This window comes from Limulus polyphemus, unplaced genomic scaffold (genome assembly GCF_000517525.1).
Source record: "Limulus polyphemus unplaced genomic scaffold, Limulus_polyphemus-2.1.2 Scaffold7101, whole genome shotgun sequence".
Lineage (NCBI taxonomy): Eukaryota > Metazoa > Arthropoda > Merostomata > Xiphosura > Limulidae > Limulus > Limulus polyphemus.
The window spans coordinates 36,485-42,305 of record NW_013672711.1 but is presented as its reverse complement, the minus strand read 5'-3'; the positions used below and the strand labels follow the sequence as shown (position 1 = coordinate 42,305).

Genomic DNA, 5,821 nt, shown 5'->3' with positions numbered 1-5,821 from the left:
ATCAAGTTATTGTTAATTAATTATTGGTTTAATGTAAGTGGCTATTGTTCGGGACGAATAATACTAAGGAAGGGCCAGTGTTACGACAGCAGAAGTCACGCGACGCTGGGAGCATGCGCCCTGGAGTTTCTAGAATGATCATGACTTATCGAGGAACCCCGCGAATGTCCGAGTGCTTGCCAGGCGCCCTCTTTTTTAGTATATAAGCCCGGAAAATAGAGTCAGCGAGAGATAGATATGCAGGTAGATTGAAGATCGAGGTAATTGAGTCAAGCGAACCGTAGGCACCGTAAATAAAGTATGTGAATCACTGTGATTTATACCGTGTATTATAAAGGTTGTTGAGTTTAAAGTGAATGTGGAAATTCTGTGTATTACAAAGTTGTATGGAGAAAGAATAAACTAGTTTTAATTAAAAAGGACTTGTATCGCTGAATTTCCTCGGGAAAAAATTATACCGTAAATTAACAAACGAGCAGATACATAACAATATATGTGTGTTGGTTTGTTCGTATATGTTCGTGTAATTCCTGATAAAGCAGTCGTGTATATTCCTCCAAAACTGACATTAAACAACTAACTTACTTGTTACATTTCACTATTACCAATACAAAAAATGCGGTAAGAAAATAAAAATATAATTTTGTTTAAATACTCAAAATTAATATTTTTAATTTTAGCAACCCCTGAAGTCTGACGCACAATCATGAGTGATTGTCAAGGGAAGATAGCGTGAGCAGTGTAGCACATCGGACAAACTGGGTAGGTTTTAGAAAAATATAATTTTCACAAATTTCAATAATTTTTTACGTTGTGATTACTCTTTTTATCAGCGTTCCTTGCAATTAAAGAAAAGTTCTGTTAAGTAAACTCAAAATAGTCACAAAGTAGCATGATAACGTGGCAAAATCAGAGTATTCAAAATTAAAATTGTTACCTTTGTCAGTTTGTAATTTATAAGTTATAACTTGTAAGTTTGATTTTAAGTTTAAGAATTGTATTTTAATTTAAAATTAAACTTTGGGGTAGATAATTCAACTAATAGTAATAGAATATTAATAAAGGCTTTCTAACCCTATTCAGTTTTAATACCATCCTTGTCACGAAACAATATATTTTCAGTATAAATCTCTTTAAAATAATAAAAGTTAAATGCACTTTTCGAGCTTTTCATTAGTAAATAGTAGTGAAGACTATGATAGGATGATTTTTTTTTAAATTTTCACAAGATATTCGATATTGTTATCAATAACATTTTATACTTGTGTGACTTGGACATAATCTAGGCTAGTGCAAAACTCGTCGTCTTTTACTTTTAGTATATCTACTAATAGGTAAAATCTTTATTGGACATCTAGTTCTATGAAAACACTATATACATTTCGATGCTTTTTTTGATAGGAATGAAACTCCATCATTGACAATGTAACATAATACAAAACGTAGTATAATTGAAACTTTTGTAGTAGAAAATTTTATTTTATGAAAACTTTGTAAGGTTTTAGTTACAATTTTTTCCTCAGAAAATTTCATCCCAGTTGTAAATCAACTAACTGATACTGATTTTATTAAACATATATCACCAAAGTTAAATCTCTAGTCCTAAACAGTGGAATTAATTCTAAGTAATAGAGTAAGATTTTATTATTTTCACTGCATGATAAGACTAGGTTGATTTGCAAATTGCATAAACTGAGTTGTAAATTCATTCTATACTTTGAAAAATATGTCTACAAATATGTCTTTTTACTTGCAGGAACAATTTAGTTCTGTTTAGGTGGAAAATTAGGAATTATTATTAAACTATTCACAATGGTTGTATTTAAAAATCATAACATTATAGTAAAGAATCAGACAAAATGAACATAACATTGAGAAAACAAAGGAACATGGCTGGTCCTTCATGGCTGATCTTGCATATTCACCCTTAAGCAGAGTAAAAGTTTAAACTCACCCTTTATTTTTCAGGAAATCATCAATCCACCACTTCTTAAACTCTTTTTAATGTGCTGACCTTCACTACTACTTATGGCAACTCATTTCATGTTAATCACCATGTTAGAAAAATAAAACTTAATTGGAACCTTGCTTGTCTGTTTTGGGGAATCTTCAACTTGTTTGCTCTTGTCCTGTTGTCTTCACAATATAGTTTTGTAAACTTCAATGAGATTACTTCTTGCCCATGTTTTATCAAGAGAAAATATGTTGAGAGGTCTTAACCTATTTCAATAAGATAGCCCTTCTATCCCCAGAATTATCCTAGTAGTCCTTTTCTAAAATTTGACAATAAGTCTGTATTCTTCCTAGATAAGTAAACTAAAACTGTAAACAGTATTCCAAGTGAGGAGTAATGAGTGATTTTTATATAAAAATAACTACCTTTTTTTAATTCTAAATACACCTTAAAATACTATTAGTTTTACTAGTAATAGAGCACTTTCTCAGTGAATTCAGCAACTTATCCACTACCATGCAAGGCCCTTTTCTTTAGTCACACTATTGAGTAGGTTATCATCTATATTAAGTATGTTAACCAAATTAAGATAACCCAAATACATTATTTTGCACCTACCATTAAAGTCGTATGCCGGATTTTGGTCCAAGTTACCAACTGATCCAAGTCGTTCCATAACACCTGAACATCTTCAAAACAGTTTGAAATACCAAAGAATTTAGTTTTATCAGTAAAATTTGCCAATTTATTCATTAAGAGTGTTAACCACTGTTATGTTGCAGATGAACTGAAGAGCTCTAGTTTTGGGTAAAAGAACTTGTCAGCACTAGATATAGCAGTTATAGTGTGATTGACTCTCCTTTACTTTCATTCAGAAGTTCTGATTAATAGTTATGTTTCTTACAACTATCTTAAAATCCAGTTAACTAATCTTTCCTAAAATCTTTTCTTTTGTGTGGCATCTTATCAAACCTAATCTTATCTGAAAACCTAAGTACACTAAGTTTACACTCTTTATTTTGTCCAAATAAGTAAAATCCTTGGAAGAAAATTACAGGTTAGTAATATTTTTTTTTCTAACAAATTATCAAGGTCTGAGGCAAAAGAGCTGAGAGATTAACTTGATTAATCAATATAATAAATTACCTACGAGCATCAATTAATGTCATGTAAAATAATCAACTAATCAAAATTAGTGTTTCCAGTTATTACTGTTCTAGATTGTTCCAGTTATCTAAGTAACTAAAATATTATCATTATGATTTTTTTACTGTTAGTTTCAATTAATTTGATATTGTTCAGCTTAGTTGATTAGTGTCACGACTCATGAAAGTGATCAACTAACCAAAATTAATGTTTTGAATTATTATGACTAGGAGTTATTCTAACTGTCCAAGTCTTATGAAAATAATGGTCATTTAGTTGATGGTAATTGATTAATGAGACTGATGATTAATTGATTAGCAAATTCCATTAATCACACAACTCTATGAGAAAGATCTGTTTTTAATTCACATATTTTTGGTTTAAAATTGGGTATTCAGATCAACCAAAAATCCCATACTGTGTGGTGTATACTGGAGATATTAAGGTCTGTTCTACTAGTACATACATACCATTTTGTGGGCTTCGATCTTCATATCCAGTCTACAATAGGGCATTGTAGTCTTATATAAAATTTGATAAAGGCTCATTTAGAGTACTGTATGCAGTTTAGATCATTTTACAACATGAAAGATGTCAGCATGTTGGAAAGACTGAAGAGACTTGCTATTAGGAATTAAGCTATAAAGTGAGACTTAATTTAAGATCTGTTTTTATTGGAGTACAGAAGAATTCATCTATTAATGAGGTTATAATTATGGGAGATTGGAGAAAGTAAGAGTCAAATCATAAGGGAGACAGGTTTTTAGAAACTGTTCAAGATGGTTTTTCATCAAAAATTGGTTTTAGATTTATTATTAACTTCTAATAAAAAAAGGTTAATAGGGTAGAAATTGGGGAGCATTTGGATACAAGTGATCATTGCTCAATTAGATTTGATGTTTTCCTATTATGGAGATGAGGAATAATGAGATTTTAGTTAAGACAAGAATTATATGCTGTGAATTGGGCAACTGAATTAGTTGCAAATACTAATCAAATGTGGAAATTTTTTTCAAATAAATTCTTAAATATTTAATATGGGAATATTACTTACAGAAAAAAAGATGGCTGCAAGTAAAAAAATCAGGTTGGCTCACAAAGGGTATAAAGATTTAATTTAAAAGCATTATAAGTATAAGAAGTTTAAATTGATTGCAATAATGAGAAATTTTGAGAAATATAGAAGATTAAGAGAAAATTAAGAAATAAAAATAGCATATGAAAAAAAGATTAGCTGAAAATGTAAAATTTATTGGAAGGATTTCTTTAAATACATTAAGGGTAAACACAATGTTCGGGTGGGAGTAGGGCCTTTGAGGGATGATACAGGAAGGCTAATATCTTATGATTATGGTTTGGCTGGGTTGTTAAATTCTTCTTTTTTCTTAAGTTTTTACTGTTGAAGATTTAAGTAATATTCCTCTTCTTGAACAGTTGCTAGATGGAAACGAGTCAATAAGATGATCACATTAATTATGAGCTTGTGAAGAAAACATTAGGAAGTTTTAAAAATGATGAATCTTCTGGGCAAAATAATATTTACCCAAGGGTTTTGAAAGGTTAAGGCTTGGATATGTGAGCCACTTGCTACAATTTTATCTAAATACTTGAATAATGGGTATGTGCTAGAAGATTGAAAGTTGACTAATGTTAGTCCTCTTTTCAAGGGAGGTGAGAAGAATTGTCCCAGTAATTATAGGACTATTAGTCTTATATAAGTTTCTGAAGGTCTAGTAAAAAATGCTTTGCAAAGTCATATGACAAAGTTTAAACTTTTGTTGGACAGTTAGCATGGTTTTACTATGAGAAAATCTTGCCTTAAAATCTTTTAACTTTCTTTGAAGAAGTTACGGTTTATATAGATGAGGGAAAGGGTGTGGATTTGGTGTATCTGGAGTTTCAGAAAGCGTTTGACAAGGTGCCACATTAAAGGCTTGTTAAAAAAATTATCTTTGTAGATGTGGGTGATAGGTTGGTTCATTGGATAGAAAACTGGCTGGTTGGAAAAAAGAGAGTTGTTATAAATGGAGTTCAGCCAAACTGGATTAATGTCACGAGTGAGATAACTCAGAGCTCAGTATTAGGACTATTGCTCTTTTTGATTTACTTCAGTGACATAGATGAAGGAATGGTCAATAGATTATTTAAGTTTGCTGACAACATTAAAGTTTTGGAAGTTCCTTGCTCTGAGGAGGGTGTTATTGTTTTGCATAAGGATTTAGATTATTTTTTGAGTTGGGTGGATAAATGGCAAATGGCTTTTAATAATAATAAATGTAAGGTAATGCATGTGGGATATCACAATTTGTATTAGGAGTATAATTTTGATGGGAATAACATTAACAGTGTTATGAAAGAAAAGGATTGTGATGTTCTGGTTCATCAGTCACTTAAGCCATCCAAGCAATGTGCTGTTGCTAATGGCAAGGCAAATAGGATTTTAGCTTTTATCTAGAGAAATATTCAATATAAATCTGAGAGGTTATAATTTCATTGTATAGGTCATTGATTAGGCCACATTTGGAGTACTGTGTTCAGTCTTAGACTCCTTACCTTAGAAAGAACATTGAATTGGAAAGGGTTCAGAAGAGGGCTACTGGGATGAAAAGGTTGTCATACAAGGACAGGTTAATATCTCAAACTTGCTTTCTCTTGAAAAAAATGAAGAATTTGAGGGGATTTGATTGAGGTGTTTAAGATTGTAAAGAAAATGATGGTGTT

The 5,821-nt window shown here is 30.9% G+C and overlaps 1 protein-coding gene across 2 annotated transcripts in view; it reads left to right on the top strand.

The window, feature by feature from the left end:
* Positions 1-680: 680 nt before the first annotated feature.
* The window catches only part of LOC106474347 (serine/threonine-protein phosphatase 4 catalytic subunit-like), a 39,553-nt gene continuing 34,412 nt past the window's right edge, over positions 681-5,821 (top strand). For both annotated transcript variants that reach the window (XM_013935040.2, XM_022402658.1), the window contains exon 1: positions 681-762. The gene's annotated coding sequence lies outside the window, so the exon portion shown is untranslated. The remainder of the gene's footprint in view (positions 763-5,821) is intronic.